The sequence below is a fragment of the Staurois parvus genome, unplaced genomic scaffold (assembly GCF_062004578.1).
Source record: "Staurois parvus isolate SC_StPar_1 unplaced genomic scaffold, SC_StPar_1.0 ptg000520l, whole genome shotgun sequence".
Lineage (NCBI taxonomy): Eukaryota > Metazoa > Chordata > Amphibia > Anura > Ranidae > Staurois > Staurois parvus.
This window is the reverse complement of record NW_028318316.1, coordinates 1,063,938-1,084,527: the sequence shown is the minus strand read 5'-3', so window position 1 is coordinate 1,084,527 and position 20,590 is coordinate 1,063,938.

The following is a 20,590-nucleotide window of genomic DNA, read 5'->3' as shown; positions in this document are numbered from 1 at the left end:
GCCCCCGTACCGCCTCCTCATGCTGCTGCCAGGTCCAGAGTCTCTCATGGGTCCCTGTACGGCCTCCCATTGCTGCTGTCTCCATCGCCACACTCTGCCATGTGCCACTTTCAGGTCTCCTCACACTGCTGGTGTGTTCCATTTTGTCATAGGGTGCTGGCAGATTACGGGCCTCCCATTGCTGCTGCCAGGCCCGTAATCTGCCATGGGCCCCTGTACCGCCTCCTCATGCTGCTGCCAGGCCCGTAATCTGTCATGTGTCCCTGTACGGCCTCCCATTGCTGCTGTCTCCATCGCCACACTCTGCCATGTGCCACTTTCAGGTCTCCTCACACTGCTGGTGCTGTCCATTTTGTCATAGGGTGCTGGCAGATTACGGGCCTCCCATTGCTGCTGCCAGGCCTGTAATCTGCCATGGGCCCCTGTACCACCTCCTCATGCTGCTGCCAGGTCCACAGTGTCTCATGGGTCCCTGTACGGCCTCCCATTGCTGCTGTCTCCATCGCCACACTCTGCCATGTGCCACTTTCAGGTCTCCTCACACTGCTGGTGCTGTCCATTTTGTCATAGGGTGCTGGCAGATTACGGGCCTCCCATTGCTGCTGCCAGGCCCATAATCTGCCATGGGCCCCCGTACCGCCTCCTCATGCTGCTGCCAGGTCCAGAGTCTCTCATGGGTCCCTGTACGGCCTCCCATTGCTGCTGTCTCCATCGCCACACTCTGCCATGTGCCACTTTTAGGTCTCCTCACACTGCTGGTGTGTTCCATTTTGTCATAGGGTGCTGGCAGATTACGGGCCTCCCATTGCTGCTGCCAGGCCCGTAATCTGCCATGGGCCCCTGTACCGCCTCCTCATGCTGCTGCCAGGCCCGTAATCTGTCATGGGTCCCTGTACGGCCTCCCATTGCTGCTGTCTCCATCGCCACACTCTGCCATGTGCCACTTTCAGGTCTCCTCACACTGCTGGTGTGTTCCATTTTGTCATAGGGTGCTGGCAGATTACGGGCCTCCCATTGCTGCTGCCAGGCCCGTAATCTGCCATGGGCCCCCGTACCGCCTCCTCATGCTGCTGCCAGGTCCACAGTGTCTCATGGGTCCCTGTACGGCCTCCCATTGCTGCTGTCTCCATCGCCACACTCTGCCATGTGCCACTTTCAGGTCTCCTCACACTGCTGGTGTGTTCCATTTTGTCATAGGGTGCTGGCAGATTACGGGCCTCCCATTGCTGCTGCCAGGCCCGTAATCTGCCATGGGCCCCCGTACCGCCTCCTCATGCTGCTGCCAGGTCCACAGCGTCTCATGGGTCCCTGTACGGCCTCCCATTGCTGCTGTCTCCATCGCCACACTCTGCCATGTGCCACTTTCAGGTCTCCTCACACTGCTGGTGTGTTCCATTTTGTCATAGGGTGCTGGCAGATTATGGGCCTCCCATTGCTGCTGCCAGGCCCGTAATCTGCCATGGGCCCCCGTACCGCCTCCTCATGCTGCTGCCAGGTCCACAGTGTCTCATGGGTCCCTGTAAGGCCTCCCATTGCTGCTGTCTCCATCGCCACACTCTGCCATGTGCCACTTTCAGGTCTCCTCACACTGCTGGTGCTGTCCATTTTGTCATAGGGTGCTGGCAGATTACGGGCCTCCCATTGCTGCTGCCAGGCCTGTAATCTGCCATGGGCCCCTGTACCGCCTCCTCATGCTGCTGCCAGGCCCGTAATCTGTCATGGGTCCCTGTACGGCCTCCCATTGCTGCTGTCTCCATCGCCACACTCTACCATGTGCCACTTTCAGGTCTCCTCACACTGCTGGTGCTGTCCATTTTGTCATAGGGTGCTGGCAGATTACGGGCCTCCCATTGCTGCTGCCAGGCCCGTAATCTGCCATGGGCCCCCGTACCGCCTCCTCATGCTGCTGCCACGTCCAGAGTCTCTCATGGGTCCCTTTACGGCCTCCCTGTGCTGCTGTCTCCATCGCCACACTCTGCCATGTGCCACTTTCAGGTCTCCTCACACTGCTGGTGTGTTCCATTTTGTCATAGGGTGCTGGCAGATTACGGGCCTCCCATTGCTGCTGCCAGGCCTGTAATCTGCCATGGGCCCCTGTACCGCCTCCTCATGCTGCTGCCAGGTCCACAGTGTCTCATGGGTCCCTGTACGGCCTCCCATTGCTGCTGTCTCCATCGCCACACTCTGCCATGTGCCACTTTCAAGTCTCTTCACACTGCTGGTGCTGTCCATTTTGTCATAGGGTGCTGGCAGATTAAGGGCCTCCCATTGTTGCTGCCAGGCCCGTAATCTGCCATGGGCCCCCGTACCGCCTCCTCATGCTGCTGCCAGGTCCAGAGTCTCTCATGGGTCCCTGTACGGCCTCCCATTGCTGCTGTCTCCATCGCCACACTCTGCCATGTGCCACTTTCAGGTCTCCTCACACTGCTGGTGTGTTTCATTTTGTCATAGGGTGCTGGCAGATTACGGGCCTCCCATTGCTGCTGCCAGGCCCGTAATCTGCCATGGGCCCCTGTACCGCCTCCTCATGCTGCTGCCAGGCCTGTAATCTGTCATGGGTCCCTGTACGGCCTCCCATTGCTGCTGTCTCCATCTCCACACTCTGCCATGTGCCACTTTCAGGTCTCCTCACACTGCTGGTGCTGTCCATTTTGTCATAGGGTGCTGGCAGATTACGGGCCTCCCATTGCTGCTGCCAGGCCTGTAATCTGCCATGGGCCCCTGTACCGCCTCCTCATGTTGCTGCCAGGTCCACAGTGTCTCATGGGTCCCTGTACGGCCTCCCATTGCTGCTGTCTCCATCGCCACACTCTGCCATGTGCCACTTTCAGGTCTCCTCACACTGCTGGTGCTGTCCATTTTGTCATAGGGTGCTGGCAGATTACGGGCCTCCCATTGCTGCTGCCAGGCCCGTAATCTGCCATGGGCCCCCGTACCGCCTCCTCATGCTGCTGCCAGGTCCAGAGTCTCTCATGGGTCCCTGTACGGCCTCCCATTGCTGCTGTCTCCATCGCCACACTCTGCCATGTGCCACTTTCAGGTCTCCTCACACTGCTGGTGTGTTCCATTTTGTCATAGGGTGCTGGCAGATTACGGGCCTCCCATTGCTGCTGCCAGGCCCGTAATCTGCCATGGGCCCCTGTACCGCCTCCTCATGCTGCTGCCAGGCCCGTAATCTGTCATGTGTCCCTGTACGGCCTCCCATTGCTGCTGTCTCCATCGCCACACTCTGCCATGTGCCACTTTCAGGTCTCCTCACACTGCTGGTGCTGTCCATTTTGTCATAGGGTGCTGGCAGATTACGGGCCTCCCATTGCTGCTGCCAGGCCTGTAATCTGCCATGGGCCCCTGTACCACCTCCTCATGCTGCTGCCAGGTCCACAGTGTCTCATGGGTCCCTGTACGGCCTCCCATTGCTGCTGTCTCCATCGCCACACTCTGCCATGTGCCACTTTCAGGTCTCCTCACACTGCTGGTGCTGTCCATTTTGTCATAGGGTGCTGGCAGATTACGGGCCTCCCATTGCTGCTGCCAGGCCCATAATCTGCCATGGGCCCCCGTACCGCCTCCTCATGCTGCTGCCAGGTCCAGAGTCTCTCATGGGTCCCTGTACGGCCTCCCATTGCTGCTGTCTCTATCGCCACACTCTGCCATGTGCCACTTTCAGGTCTCCTTACACTGCTGGTGTGTTCCATTTTGTCATAGGGTGCTGGCAGATTACGGGCCTCCCATTGCTGCTGCCAGGCCCGTAATCTGCCATGGGCCCCTGTACCGCCTCCTCATGCTGCTGCCAGGCCCGTAATCTGTCATGTGTCCCTGTACAGCCTCCCATTGCTGCTGTCTCCATCGCCACACTCTGCCATGTGCCACTTTCAGGTCTCCTCACACTGCTGGTGCTGTCCATTTTGTCATAGGGTGCTGGCAGATTACGGGCCTCCCATTGCTGCTGCCAGGCCTGTAATCTGCCATGGGCCCCTGTACCGCCTCCTCATGCTGCTGCAAGGTCCACAGTGTCTCATGGGTCCCTGTACGGCCTCCCATTGCTGCTGTCTCCATCGCCACACTCTGCCATGTGCCACTTTCAGGTCTCCTCACACTGCTGGTGCTGTCCATTTTGTCATAGGGTGCTGGCAGATTATGGGCATCCCATTGCTGCTGCCAGGCCCGTAATCTGCCATGGGCCCCCGTATCGCCTCCTCATGCTGCTGCCAGGTCCAGAGTCTCTCATGGGTCCCTGTACGGCCTCCCCTTGCTGCTGTCTCCATCGCCACACTCTGCCATGTGCCACTTTCAGGTCTCCTCACACTGCTGGTGTGTTCCATTTTGTCATAGGGTGCTGGCAGATTACGGGCCTCCCATTGCTGCTGCCAGGCCCATAATCTGCCATGGGCCCCTGTACCGCCTCCTCATGCTGCTGCCAGGCCCGTAATCTGTCATGGGTCCCTGTACGGCCTCCCATTGCTGCTGTCTCCATCGCCACACTCTGCCATGTGCCACTTTCAGGTCTCCTCACACTGCTGGTGCTGTCCATTTTGTCATAGGGTGCTGGCAGATTATGAGCCTCCCATTGCTGCTGCCAGGCCTGTAATCTGCCATGGGCCCCTGTACCGCCTCCTCATGCTGCTGCCAGGTCCACAGTGTCTCATGGGTCCCTGTACGGCCTCCCATTGCTGCTGTCTCCATCGCCACACTCTGCCATGTGCCACTTTCAGGTCTCCTCACACTGCTGGTGCTGTCCATTTTGTCATAGGGTGCTGGCAGATTACGGGCCTCCCATTGCTGCTGCCAGGCCTGTAATCTGCCATGGGCCCCTGTACCGCCTCCTCATGCTGCTGCCAGGTCCACAGTGTCTCATGGGTCCCTGTACGGCCTCCCATTGCTGCTGTCTCCATCGCCACACTCTGCCATGTGCCACTTTCAGGTCCCCTCACACTGCTGGTGCTGTCCATTTTGTCATAGGGTGCTGGCAGATTACGGGCCTCCCATTGCTGCTGCCAGGCCTGTAATCTGCCATGGGCCCCCGTACCGCCTCCTCATGCTGCTGCCAGGTCCAGAGTCTCTCATGGGTCCCTGTACGGCCTCCCATTGCTGCTGTCTCCATCGCCACACTCTGCCATGTGCCACTTTCAGGTCTCCTCACACTGCTGGTGCTGTCCATTTTGTCATAGGGTGCTGGCAGATTACGGGCCTCCCATTGCTGCTGCCAGGCCCGTAATCTGCCATGGGCCCCCGTACCGCCTCCTCATGCTGCTGCCAGGTCCAGAGTCTCTCATGGGTCCCTGTACGGCCTCCCATTGCTGCTGTCTCCATCGCCACACTCTGCCATGTGCCACTTTTAGGTCTCCTCACACTGCTGGTGTGTTCCATTTTTTCATAGGGTGCTGGCAGATTACGGGCCTCCCATTGCTGCTGCCAGGCCCGTAATCTGCCATGGGCCCCTGTACCGCCTCCTCATGCTGCTGCCAGGCCCGTAATCTGTCATGGGTCCCTGTACGGCCTCCCATTGCTGCTGTCTCCATCGCCACACTCTGCCATGTGCCACTTTCAGGTCTCCTCACACTGCTGGTGTGTTCCATTTTGTCATAGGGTGCTGGCAGATTACGGGCCTCCCATTGCTGCTGCCAGGCCCGTAATCTGCCATGGGCCCCCGTACCGCCTCCTCATGCTGCTGCCAGGTCCACAGTGTCTCATGGGTCCCTGTACGGCCTCCCATTGCTGCTGTCTCCATCGCCACACTCTGCCATGTGCCACTTTCAGGTCTCCTCACACTGCTGGTGTGTTCCATTTTGTCATAGGGTGCTGGCAGATTACGGGCCTCCCATTGCTGCTGCCAGGCCCGTAATCTGCCATGGGCCCCCGTACCGCCTCCTCATGCTGCTGCCAGGTCCACAGCGTCTCATGGGTCCCTGTACGGCCTCCCATTGCTGCTGTCTCCATTGCCACACTCTGCCATGTGCCACTTTCAGGTCTCCTCACACTGCTGGTGTGTTCCATTTTGTCATAGGGTGCTGGCAGATTATGGGCCTCCCATTGCTGCTGCCAGGCCCGTAATCTGCCATGGGCCCCCGTACCGCCTCCTCATGCTGCTGCCAGGTCCACAGTGTCTCATGGGTCCCTGTAAGGCCTCCCATTGCTGCTGTCTCCATCGCCACACTCTGCCATGTGCCACTTTCAGGTCTCCTCACACTGCTGGTGCTGTCCATTTTGTCATAGGGTGCTGGCAGATTACGGGCCTCCCATTGCTGCTGCCAGGCCTGTAATCTGCCATGGGCCCCTGTACCGCCTCCTCATGCTGCTGCCAGGCCCGTAATCTGTCATGGGTCCCTGTACGGCCTCCCATTGCTGCTGTCTCCATCGCCACACTCTACCATGTGCCACTTTCAGGTCTCCTCACACTGCTGGTGCTGTCCATTTTGTCATAGGGTGCTGGCAGATTACGGGCCTCCCATTGCTGCTGCCAGGCCCGTAATCTGCCATGGGCCCCCGTACCGCCTCCTCATGCTGCTGCCAGGTCCAGAGTCTCTCATGGGTCCCTTTACGGCCTCCCTGTGCTGCTGTCTCCATCGCCACACTCTGCCATGTGCCACTTTCAGGTCTCCTCACACTGCTGGTGTGTTCCATTTTGTCATAGGGTGCTGGCAGATTACGGGCCTCCCATTGCTGCTGCCAGGCCTGTAATCTGCCATGGGCCCCTGTACCGCCTCCTCATGCTGCTGCCAGGTCCACAGTGTCTCATGGGTCCCTGTACGGCCTCCCATTGCTGCTGTCTCCATCGCCACACTCTGCCATGTGCCACTTTCAGGTCTCTTCACACTGCTGGTGCTGTCCATTTTGTCATAGGGTGCTGGCAGATTAAGGGCCTCCCATTGTTGCTGCCAGGCCCGTAATCTGCCATGGGCCCCTGTACCACCTCCTCATGCTGCTGCCAGGTCCAGAGTCTCTCATGGGTCCCTGTACGGCCTCCCATTGCTGCTGTCTCCATCGCCACACTCTGCCATGTGCCACTTTCAGGTCTCCTCACACTGCTGGTGTGTTCCATTTTGTCATAGGGTGCTGGCAGATTACGGGCCTCCCATTGCTGCTGCCAGGCCCGTAATCTGCCATGGGCCCCTGTACCGCCTCCTCATGCTGCTGCCAGGCCCGTAATCTGTCATGTGTCCCTGTACGGCCTCCCATTGCTGCTGTCTCCATCGCCACACTCTGCCATGTGCCACTTTCAGGTCTCCTCACACTGCTGGTGCTGTCCATTTTGTCATAGGGTGCTGGCAGATTACGGGCCTCCCATTGCTGCTGCCAGGCCTGTAATCTGCCATGGGCCCCTGTACCGCCTCCTCATGCTGCTGCCAGGTCCACAGTGTCTCATGGGTCCCTGTACGGCCTCCCATTGCTGCTTTCTCCATCGCCACACTCTGCCATGTGCCACTTTCAGGTCTCCTCACACTGCTGGTGCTGTCCATTTTGTCATAGGGTGCTGGCAGATTACGGGCCTCCCATTGCTGCTGCCAGGCCCGTAATCTGCCATGGGCCCCCGTACCGCCTCCTCATGCTGCTGCCAGGTCCAGAGTCTCTCATGGGTCCCTGTACGGCCTCCCATTGCTGCTGTCTCCATCGCCACACTCTGCCATGTGCCACTTTCAGGTCTCCTCACACTGCTGGTGTGTTCCATTTTGTCATAGGGTGCTGGCAGATTACGGGCCTCCCATTGCTGCTGCCAGGCCCGTAATCTGCCATGGGCCCCTGTACCGCCTCCTCATGCTGCTGCCAGGCCCGTAATCTGTCATGGGTCCCTGTACGGCCTCCCATTGCTGCTGTCTCTATCGCCACACTCTGCCATGTGCCACTTTCAGGTCTCCTCACACTGCTGGTGCTGTCCATTTTGTCATAGGGTGCTGGCAGATTACGGGCCTCCCATTGCTGCTGCCAGGCCTGTAATCTGCCATGGGCCCCTGTACCGCCTCCTCATGCTGCTGCCAGGTCCACAGTGTCTCATGGGTCCCTGTACGGCCTCCCATTGCTGCTGTCTCCATCGCCACACTCTGCCATGTGCCATTTTCAGGTCTCCTCACACTGCTGGTGCTGTCCATTTTGTCATAGGGTGCTGGCTGATTACGGGCCTCCCATTGCTGCTGCCAGGCCCGTAATCTGCCATGGGCCCCCGTACCGCCTCCTCATGCTGCTGCCAGGTCCAGAGTCTCTCATGGGTCCCTGTACGGCCTCCCATTGCTGCTGTCTCCATCGCCACACTCTGCCATGTGCCACTTTCAGGTCTCCTCACACTGCTGGTGTGTTCCATTTTGTCATAGGGTGCTGGCAGATTACGGGCCTCCCATTGCTGCTGCCAGGCCCGTAATCTGCCATGGGCCCCTGTACCGCCTCCTCATGCTGCTGCCAGGCCCGTATTCTGTCATGGGTCCCTGTACGGCCTCCCATTGCTGCTGTCTCCATCGCCACACTCTGCCATGTGCCACTTTCAGGTCTCCTCACACTGCTGGTGCTGTCCATTTTGTCATAGGGTGCTGGCAGATTACGGGCCTCCCATTGCTGCTGCCAGGCCTGTAATCTGCCATGGGCCCCTGTACCGCCTCCTCATGCTGCTGCTAGGTCCACAGTGTCTCATGGGTCCCTGTACGGCCTCCCATTGCTGCTGTCTCCATCGCCACACTCTGCCATGTGCCACTTTCAGGTCTCCTCACACTGCTGGTGCTGTCCATTTTGTCATAGGGTGCTGGCAGATTACGGGCCTCCCATTGCTGCTGCCAGGCCCGTAATCTGCCATGGGCCCCTGTACCGCCTCCTCATGCTGCTGCCAGGCCCGTAATCTGTCATGGGTCCCTGTACGGCCTCCCATTGCTGCTGTCTCCATCGCCACACTCTGCCATGTGCCACTTTCAGGTCTCCTCACACTGCTGGTGCTGTCCATTTTGTCATAGGGTGCTGGCAGATTACGGGCCTCCCATTGCTGCTGCCAGGCCTGTAATCTGCCATGGGCCCCCGTACCGCCTCCTCATGCTGCTGCCAGGTCCACAGTGTCTCATGGGTCCCTGTACGGCCTCCCATTGCTGCTGTCTCCATCGCCACACTCTGCCATGTGCCACTTTCAGGTCTCCTCACACTGCTGGTGCTGTCCATTTTGTCATAGGGTGCTGGCAGATTACGGGCCTCCCATTGCTGCTGCCAGGCCCGTAATCTGCCATGGGCCCCCGTACCGCCTCCTCATGCTGCTGCCAGGTCCAGAGTCTCTCATGGGTCCCTGTACGGCCTCCCATTGCTGCTGTCTCCATCGCCACACTCTGCCATGTGCCACTTTCAGGTCTCCTCACACTGCTGGTGTGTTCCATTTTGTCATAGGGTGCTGGCAGATTACGGGCCTCCCATTGCTGCTGCCAGGCCCGTAATCTGCCATGGGCCCCTGTACCGCCTCCTCATGCTGCTGCCAGGTCCACAGTGTCTCATGGGTCCCTGTACGGCCTCCCATTGCTGCTGTCTCCATCGCCACACTCTGCCATGGGCCACTTTCAGGTCTCCTCACACTGCTGGTGCTGTCCATTTTGTCATAGGGTGCTGGCAGATTACGGGCCTCCCATTGCTGCTGCCAGGCCCGTAATCTGCCATGGGCCCCCGTACCGCCTCCTCATGCTGCTGCCAGGTCCACAGTGTCTCATGGGTCCCTGTACGGCCTCCCATTGCTGCTGTCTCCATCGCCACACTCTGCCATGTGCCACTTTCAGGTCTCCTCACACTGCTGGTGTGTTCCATTTTTTCATAGGGTGCTGGCAGATTACGGGCCTCCCATTGCTGCTGCCAGGCCCGTAATCTGCCATGGGCCCCCGTACCGACTCCTCATGCTGTGACGTTGCAACAAAGTGGAATTCAACCCTACATATGTTAGACCGCCTTTACGAACAGCGAAAGGCCATCACCGATTTCCTGATGTTACAAGCGGATAAAGGTACTCCCCTGTGTAACTTAGATGTCAGCCATTGGCAGCTCATGCGTGACACCTGCCGCTTGCTCAGGCCCTTTGAGGAGGCCACGCTATTTGTGAGTCGGCAGGACTATGGGATGAACGACGTCATTCCTCTGTTGCACGTCCTGGAACAAATGCTGTTAACAATGGCTGGTTAGGGTGCGGTAGACGTGGCGCACAGATCTCAACGCCACATGACCCCTGTGGAGGCAGGACAGGAAGAAGAGGAGGAGGTAGAGGGGGACATTGGTGCTCAGGAATTATTGAGTGAAATGGGTGGTTTTTCCACTCAGCGGACAGGAGTGGAGGAGCAGGAGCATCTGGTAGAGGAGGAGGAGGAGGAGACAGAGGACCCAGACGCACCGTGGCAGTATGCTGTGGAGATGGAGGCAGGGAGTCCCTCGCATTCCTTGGCACAAATGGCCCATAGCATGCTCGGTTGCTTGCGTAGCGACAGCCGAATAATAACCATCAGACAGAGGGATGACTTTTGGCTGTCCACCTTGTTGGACCCTCGCTACCGTTCAAAAATGGTGGCCTTTTTCACACCTGCTGAGAGGGAGGCCAAAATAAAGTACTATAAAAACCACCTATGTAGTCAGTTGGTCTCTGCCTTTCTGCGCCAACGTCCATCCTCAGACACTGTGGGCCCTGTGCGCTCGCGTTCCGCTGCCATGGCAGCAGGGGAGGGGTGGGGTGGTAGGAGCAGTGGCAGCTCCACCAGCAGCGGCTGCCTCAGTCTGCAGTCGATGATGAGTAGCTTTCTTCACCAGCGCAGTGGGGAAACTACTAACCAGCCGCAGCAGCAGCAGCATCAGGTGGACCTGGAGCAGGACCTCAAACAACAGGCTTGGGCCTACTTGGACAGCACCCTGCCAACCGAGGTAGACAATCCCCTTGACTACTGGGCAACGAAACTTGACCTTTGGCCCCAACTAGCTGAATTTGCCCTTGAAAGGCTGTCATGCCCGGCCAGTAGCGTGGCATCGGAGCGCGTGTTTAGTGCGGCAGGAGGTATTGTAACTCCGCGGAGGACACGACTGTCCACCCAAAGTGTGGAGAGACTCACGTTTGTGAAAATGAATCAGGCGTGGATTAGTCTGGATTTCAAACCACCAGTTCCTGACACAACTGACTAAATCCGCCATGAATCATGCCCCAAACATGTGCCACTTTCAGGTCTCCTCACACTGCTGGTGGGTTCCATTTTGTCATAGGGTGCTGGCAGATTACGGGCCTCCCATTGCTGCTGCCAGGCCCGTAATCTGTCATGGGTCCCTGTACGGCCTCCCATTGCTGCTGTCTCCATCGCCACACTCTGCCATGTGCCACTTTCAGGTCTCCTCACACTGCTGGTGTGTTCCATTTTGTCATAGGGTGCTGGCAGATTACGGGCCTCCCATTGCTGCTGCCAGGCCTGTAATCTGCCATGGGCCCCTGTACCGCCTCCTCATGCTGCTGCCAGGTCCAGAGTGTGTCATGGGTCCCTGTACGGCCTCCCATTGCTGCTGTCTCCATCGCCACACTCTGCCATGTATGAACAGGAGCCAGGCGCTGTGTAGTTTTGTGATAGAAATAATACACCTTGTATGGAGGTGTGTCTTTAATAAGTCATATGGTAAAACAATAATAAATAACCAGCCTGTGGCTTTAGGAAGCCCGGAGACTTGACAAAGCGCATGCGCGCGAAACATGTTGTCCCAGCAACCGGCCTCTTCCTTCTAAAGCTGCGGCTCCAGCAAGAGTTCCCCCCCTCTGTCTCTCCACATCATGGTGACGTCATCCAGGACGCTGGGACGTCGGGTAAACGTGGTCCCTGCACTGACAGGCATTCTACTCCACTGCTTCCCTCTGAGCGGACGGGCCGTCCATCTTGGAACCTGGCTTCCTAAAGCCACAGGCTGGTTATTTATTATTGTTTTACCATATGACTTATTAAAGACACACCTCCATACAAGGTGTATTATTTCTATCACAAAACTACACAGCGCCTGGCTCCTGTTCATACCTCCCACAAACCGATGTGTTTTTACCATGGCAGCAGTGAGTTTTTTCCCCACCAATCATAGTTGACATATACCATTCACTTATTTCCTTTGGGACACATCTGTGCGCTTTTATCCAGACCGTTCTTACACTCTGCCATGTGCCACTTTCAGGTCTCCTCACACTGCTGGTGGGTTCCATTTTTGTCATAGGGTGCTGTATGGCCTCCCATTGCTGCTGCCTCCACCGCCACACTGTGGCTCCACACTCTGGTTTTGGCCCCGTGACTGCCCAAATGAGTGAAGTGTGCGGTGATTCTAAGATCGACGGCACTCATCTGCATGTCATACTGACTGACAGTATTATTTCTCTTCCCCAGCAGACTCCAAGGGCATTTAAATTAAAGGTACAGTGTTCTGCACTAATATAAAGGTTCTCTGAAGCCTAGAAACACCCTTTTATAAGTTAAATTCGCAGCGAATATATTCGCCTCGAATCGAATTTATTTCTCGAATTCGCCGAATCAGCCGAATCGAATTTTTGAATACTTCGCTCATCTCTAATCCTAAGCATACCACCTCATCAGTGAAGCATGGTGGTGTTAGTGTCATGGCGTGGGCATGTATGGCTGCCAATGGAACTGCTTCTCTTGTATTTATTGATGATGTGACTGCTGACAAAAGCAGCAGGATGAATTCTGAAGTGTTTCGGGCAATATTATCTGCTCATATTCAGCCAAATGCTTCACAACTCATTGGACGAAGCTTCACAGTGCAGATGGACAATGACCCAAAGTATACTGCAAAAGCAACCAAAGAGTTTTTTAAGGGAAAGAAGTGGAATGTTATGCAATGGCCAAGTCCATCACCTGACCTGAATCCAATTGAGCATGCATTTCACTTGCTGAAGACAAACCTGAAGGGAAAATGCCCCAAGAACAAGCAGGAACTGAACCCAGTTGCAGTAGAGGCCTGGCAGAGCATCACCAGGGATGAAACCCAGCGTCTGGTGATGTCTATGCGTTCCACACTTCAGGCTGTAATTGACTGCAAAGGATTTGCAACCAAGTATTAAGAAGTGAAAGTTTGATTTATGATTATTATTCTGTCCCATTACTTTTGGTCTCTTAACAAGTGGGAGGCACATATGCAAACTGTTGTAATTCCTACACCGTTCAACTGATTTGGATGTAAATACCCTCAAATTAAAGCTGACAGTTTGCAGTTAAAGCACATCTTGTTCGTTTCATTTCAAATCCATTGTGGTGGTGTATAGAGCCAAAAATGTTAGAATTGTGTCCATGTCCCAATATTTATGGACCTGACTGTATATTCCCATGGGCAACAAGCTTAAAAGGCCAAAAATCAAACCTATGTGGCTTACAACCAAAGTTAAAAAAGTTATAGATAATAAGAAAAGAGCTTTTATTAAATATAAAAATGAAGGAATGCTATCATCGTTTAAACATTACAAAGAATATAACAGAATATGCAAAAAGGCCGCAAACATCGAAAATGAACGACAGCAGAAGGTAGCAGGACCAACCCCCAAAAATTCTTCAAATATATTAATAGTAAAAAGGTTCGGTCCAAGCCCGTAGACCCCTTTCAAAACAATCTAGAGTGGGTGACTGGGGACAAAGAGAAGGCAAATTTATTAAATACCTTCTTCAGCTCTGTGTATACAAAGGAGCATGGGGGAGCTCTTGTACATAATGAGCATGGTATTGACACAGCTCCAGATGGTCCACATTGACTCACAATTGATATGATCCAAAAATATTTAGACAAAATAAAGGTGAATAAAGCACCTGGACTGGATGGCATACACCCACGGGCTCTGTCATTTCAAAGTCATTTTTTCTAATTTTTAGGGACTCTTTAATGACTGGCATAGTACCACTGGATTGGCATAAGGCCAATGTGGTGCCAATATTTAAGGGGTCAAAATCTTTACCAAGTAATTATAGACCTGTCAGTTTAACTTCTATTGTTGGGAAGATACAGGAGAGTTTAATAAAAGACCACATAGATGAGTTCTTGTTGGAAAAAAATATTTTAAGCAACATACAGCATGGATTCATGAAAGACAGAAGTTGTCAAACAAATCTGATTTCTTTTTATGAGGAGGTGAGAAAAACCTTGAACAGAGGGGCGGCAGTGGACGTGGCATACCTGGATTTTGCAAAAGCATTTGACACAGTTCTCAATACACGCTAATGTGTAACGTAAAGTATATGGGCTTGGAAAAATCTGTATGTAAATGGATAGAAAATTAAGAATATGCATGCATCATACATGCTAGGGGAGGTACAACTGGGGGAATCAATGGTGGAGAAAGATCTGGAAGTTGTGGTAGATCACAAGCTTAATAACGGCATGCAATGCCAAGCTGTCGTTTCTAAAGTGAGCAAAATCCTCTCTTGTATTAAAAGAGCTATAGACTCCAGAGAGAGATATCATTTTACCCCTGTACAAATCATTAGTAAAACCTCATCTGGAATATGCAGTTCAGTTTTTGGCACTAATTCACAAAAAGAACATTGGGGCACTGGAAAAAGGACAGAGAAGGGCAATCAAACTGATAAGAGGCATGGAGGAGCTCAGCTATGAGGAACGATTAGAGGAATTGAATTTATTCTCTTGAGAAGAGGAGATTAAGGGGGGATATGATCAACATGTATAAATACATCAGTGGTTCATATAGTGAGCTCAGTGTAGAGCTATTCACCCTGAGGTCATCATTGAGGACAAGCGGGCACTCTATGTCTGGAGGAAAAGAAATGTAATCTCCAAACACAGAAAGGTTTCTTCACATTAAGAGATGTGAAGATATGAAATAGACTCCCTCAAGAGTTGGTTCTGGCCAGCTCAGTGGATTGCTTTAAAAAAGGCCTGGATTGTTTCTTAGATACACAGAATATAACTGGATACTAACATGTATAGGTAAAGTTGATCCAGGGAATATCCGATTGCCTCTGGGGGGATCAGGAAGGATTTTTTTCCCCTACAGGAGCAATTTGCATGATGCTTTGCTGGGGGTTTTTTTTCCTTCCTCCTGTGGGTATAGGATTATAACTTTTTTTTTTAATGGTTCAACTGGATGGTCTTTTTTCAGCAAGACTAACTATGTAAAACACACACGGCACATTATGTAAAACCGCATACAGTACACAGTTAACCCTTTGATCGCCCCAGTAGTTAACCCATTCCTGCCCAGAGTCATTAGTACAGTGTCAGTGCTTTTTATTAGCACTGATCACTGTATTAGTGTCATTGGGATGTCAGTGGCAATTAGTCAGTTTCCACTGTCATGGAAATTTTGTATTTACAGGTTGAACTTTAAATGTGTCATATATTAGTGTTATTCATATGTCTCTCGTGTGGCTTAATTAAAGCTCTGAAGGCTGCAATTGGGCCATGCGCATGTACAATGTATGTATTACAGTACTCGGCTCGGTAATGAATGAGATGGCAGATCTGCGCTTATAGACCGGTGTGTATACCACCACGGCATTTGATGCGAATGCCGCCGGCGGTAGACCGCAGGCCTGTATCCACATATCAGCAGCATAGTACCACATGGACAAGGCGCCAAGCAGTGCGAACTCCGCGTGTAGGCTCATGTATATCTTACAAGCCATTACCGACCTGAAACTGTATCTGGATGGATGTGTTTCAATAAAGATTGTATCGGGCCCATTCAGATACAGACACTGTTTAATCTAAGGGATGCTTGTACAGAGAATTTACATACCACTAGGAGCTAGGACAGGAAGTATGCTGACCTCAGAGGGCTCATGGGGGGAGGACCGGTGATAGATAAGAGGAAAGGCTATGCTCCAATCGGAATGTACATCCTGTGTATAGGCATTCCCCATGCATTGTTCTGTGGGAGGGGATTGACCTTATTCATGTGGGGGGCGTGTGTCTGCTTGTAAATAAAAATCGGAGGCTGGGGTTGGATCCGCCTCTTTGTGAATTCCAACAGCAACCTGAGAGTGTCACCTGAGTGTCATTCCTGGGTATAGGGAGCTCTATTTCCTCACATCTCAACAGAGCTAAATCAGTTGGAGGGGCAGGAATCATGTAGTTTAGCTGCAGTCGTGGTAAGCGAGATTCGCACAGCTTTATGGGGGATTTCTGCGCATCCAACTGCGAGTACTCACGGTAAGGAGAAATTTGTTTACAAGCGAATTTCCAAGACACCACCCAGTGTCAGAATTCCCTCCGCAGTCCTGCTATAAGTCGCTGTTCACTGCCCCTACTAGTATAAAAAAAAATAAAAATAAAAATTCCAGTATATGTATATATCAGCATTTGTAGACGCTATAATGTTCATGTAAACCAATTAATTTACATGTATTGGGATTTTATTTTTAGCAAAGACATGTAGCAGAATACATTATGGCCTAAATTTATGAAGAAATTAGATTTTAAATTTTTTTTTACTGAATATGTTTCATAGCAAAAAGTCAAAAATATATTTTTTTTCAAAATTTATAGTGCAAAAAATAAAAAACGCACAGGTGATCAAATACCACTGAAGGAAAGCTCTATTTGTGGGAAAAAAGAACATACATTTAATTTACATTCAGCGTTGCATGACCATGCAATTGTCAGTTAAGTTACGCAGTGCCGTATCGATTAAAAACTGCCTGGTCAGGAAGGGGGGTAAATCCTCTGGAGGGCAAGTGGGTAATAAGAGGCAAAAGGTCAGAGGTGCAGGGAACCTACTATGGATTCAACAGCTCTGGCAACCAGTGTTCCCTCACTGTACAGTATGGCTACCTTTATGCTAGCCATAGTAAAAAGAGTCATTTTACGATGCAGGCTAGCACAGTGTCTGCTCAGGCAGTGAGCAGTGCAATGCTTGTTTTAGCACATTGCACTGATTTTTTTTTATTTTCTTCTTTCTCAAATTACCATGCTGCCATCCAGTGTGGTGCAGAAAAATGCAGCCAAGGCAACACACCATACATTACATCAGCATACCTCCCAACTTTTGACCTTGTCCTCAAGGAGGGACACCTCAGAAAGGTAGAGACCTGTGGTGCTCCATGTGCAGCAGCAAAAAGTGGATTTGGCCAAACTGTCAACAGTTGAGAGGATTAAAAATATAAAATGCAAAAAATAAAAAACACACAGGTGATGAAATACTACCAAAAGAAAGCTCTATTTGTGGGAAAAAAAGGACCATGCAATTGTAAGTTAAAGTAAGGCAGCACCATATCACAAAAAAAGGCCTGGTCAGGAAGGGGAGTAAGTCATCTGGATGGCAAGTGGTTAATATGTGTTCGGTTTTAAAGGGATGAGGTGGCAACCCTAGAACAAAGTCAACTGGTGTTGGCAGTGGTAAGCCATAAACAAGACAGGGACAACCAGGTACATTCCAAGCATTTCTATTCAGCAAGTCAGAAAACCTGCACAGCATCAACACATAAGAGCTTTGTACAAAGCACTTCCAAATAGGCTGTCCTCTAATTCCCCAAAATAAACACGCAATACCTTTACATGTGTTAATGTTCTATCAACATTCAGCCTTTTCACACAGCAGCAGGTTCCTACAGCACAGAGAACAAGAGAGAGAGAGAGTCCTAAGCATCAATCAGCTCACATATAAAAAGGCTTGAGGACAGCTAAGATTGGTTATTGTGGTCTAGCTATTAAGACAAATGTGGACCTAGGAGTGGAGGATTCATTTAATTCAAACCTCTACAAAGCCTCCAGGCTCTAGTAGCCAGAACAGTCACAAACCCTGGAGACTCAGCATGTGTAGAGGAGATACCTCGGTAGCACAGTTACACTGTACACAGAGAAGACAGGCACAGTGGGTAATAGGGTAATACAGAGATATCAGCCACTGCCTTTAATAATGAGGAGTAAGACAGTAAGAGACACTACAAGCAGTATAGAGACATGAGGCACTGCATGCAATAGAGAGACAAAAGGCAATATCTGTGTTAGAGAAACACAATGGCACTGAATGTAATACAACTCATGAGCCCTTCAATATAATAAAGAGGCATGAGGCAATTTGTATAGTAGAGATTAACTGTGTGTAACAGGGAGGTGTGAGGTACCACTGTTGTAGAGGTGTGACATACTGCATGGTATGGAGAGCTGTGAGGCACTTTGAGTAATAGAGAGATGCAGGCACTGCATGTCATATGAAGGAGGTACTGATTGCAATAGGAGTACTGTAGTGGAAACTCATGAGACACTGTATATATATCTCCTCCCATGCTCACCTCCAGGGCATCTTTGGAGCCTTTTCCATCCTTTGGAACTCCCTACCCCTATCTGTCCAGACATTTCCTACTCTTTCTGCCAATAGACAGTCTCTGAAAATGTGTCTCTTCAAGGAAGCCTATGCCATCTTTACTAACAGCTAAACTTTTCATTTTTTATCAGCTTACCCCCACACATTTATTATTTTTAGTACCAATCATCCTTTTCTTTTATATTGTACGTCCTCACAAGAAGGGCCTTCCATGCTCTCTTGCCTTGAATTGTATTGTAAATGTACAGTCTGTGTTTATATGGTAAAGTGCTGGGCAAATTGTTGGTGTTACATAAGTCCTGAATAATAAAAATAATAACAATATCAGAGGAACATGTAGAGTGGCATGGAACAGAGTTTTGTAATGTACTGGTAGTAAAACCATAGGGTACTGCATACTATTTAGAATAATGGAAGTGTTGAACTATGTTATCAATTTCTTGTAATTGTAATATAAGTGGCTTCCATTTGGAAAAAAATGTTCAACTAATTTGTCCCCCGCTATATGTGTTTTATGATGTTCCCTCCACATCAGAGCCTGAATGTTTAACCACTTAGGAACTGCTCACCTGCATTGTACCACGGACAGGCTTCCCGTAAGGCACAGCGATGTACATGTATGTCGCTGGCCTCTTCTGGGCACATCTCTGATTAGACACAGCGGGTTTTTGTCAGCAGGTGCAGGCCAATGATTTATGGCCGGGGACCTGCTGATCGGCTGTGTACATTCACAGCACAGAGCCCTGTGTTAACAACCAACATAGGGCTCTGTATAGAGGAAATTATATCTTTGTTTCTTCTCTCTGCAAATTAGGGAGAAGGAACAAAGAGATTTTTAGTAAAAAGCAGAACATAATACATACATTACACATCATTAGACACACATTTAACCCCTTGAGTACCCCAAGATGTTAATCCCTTCCCAGGCAGTGTCATTAGTACAGTGTTAGTGTATAGTATTATCACTGATCTCATGTGCATAATGAGGATGATATTGACATAGCCTCAAGTGAACCACTATGACTCAAAATTTATATGCTCTAGAAATATTTAGACAGAATAAAGGTCAAAAAGGCTATTGGACCAGATGGCATACATCCACGGGTCCTAAAAGAATTGAGGCATTTCAAAGCCATTGTTTCTAATTTTTATGGATGCTATAATGACTGGCATAGCACCACAGGATTGGCATACGGCCAATATGATGCCTATATTTAAAAAGGGGTCAAAGTCTTTACTAAGTAATTATAGACCTGTTATTCTTGACCTGACTTCTATATTTGGAAAGATACTGGAGGGTTTAATAATAGATCACAAAGGTGTTTTTTTGCTAGAAAACAAAAAAACATTTTAAGCAATAGGCAGCATGGATTCATGAAAGACAGAAGTTATCAAACAAATCTGATTTCTTTTTATGTGGAGGTGAGCAAAACCTTGTACAGAGGGGTTGCAGTGGATATGGCATACTTGGAATTTGCAAAAGCGTTTGACACAGTTCCCCACACATGGCTGATGTGTAAAGTAAAGTCTACAGGCTTGGAAAAAGCAATTTGTAAATGGATAGAAAACTGGCTAAAAGATCATATTCAGAAAATAGTGGTTAATGATTCATACTCTGAATGGTCTAGGGCAGAGATGGGCAATTGTGGCCCTCCAGCTGTTGGTGAACTACAAGTCCTATCATGCCTCTGACTTTGGGAGTCATGCTTGTAACTGTCAGTTTTGCAATGCCTCATGGGACTTGTAGTTCTACAACAGCTGGAGGGCCACAGTTGCCCACCCCTGGTCTAGGGTTGTCAGTGGTGTACCCCAAGGAGTTGGGACTCTTACTTTTTAACCTCCCTGGCGGTATTCCCGAGTGTAGCTCGGGGTAAAGTTTCAGTACCACAAGCGGTATCCCCGAGCTACACTCGGGCTTACCATGCGGCGTTGCTCAGGGATTCCCTGCAGAGCTTACCTTGTCCTTCGCTCCCACGATGTGTCCCCTGCAGCGTCCCCGTCCATCTCCTCTGGCCGATGCCGGCATCCGGCTTCCGTGTTCCGGTCCCTGTGACGTCGGGACGTATCGGGGCCGGAACCGGCGGCAAATTTGAAAGTTTTAAAAAATATCATTTTTTTGTAAATGATTATTACATAGCAAAACATTGCTGTTTCAAAGCATTTCACATACATTTTGTCCCTACTGCTTTGTCCTGTGCCCTGCCTGCATTTTGACTGTTCTTTCTGCCTGGAAACTGGAAAAAGTCCATGGCGTCCAAAAAGCAACCCTTTAGGTCAAAATCGGTTTTAGACCAGCTAGAAAACAGCGATAGTAAATCAGAACCACTTGCAGAATTGAGTGATGATTGGTGGGGA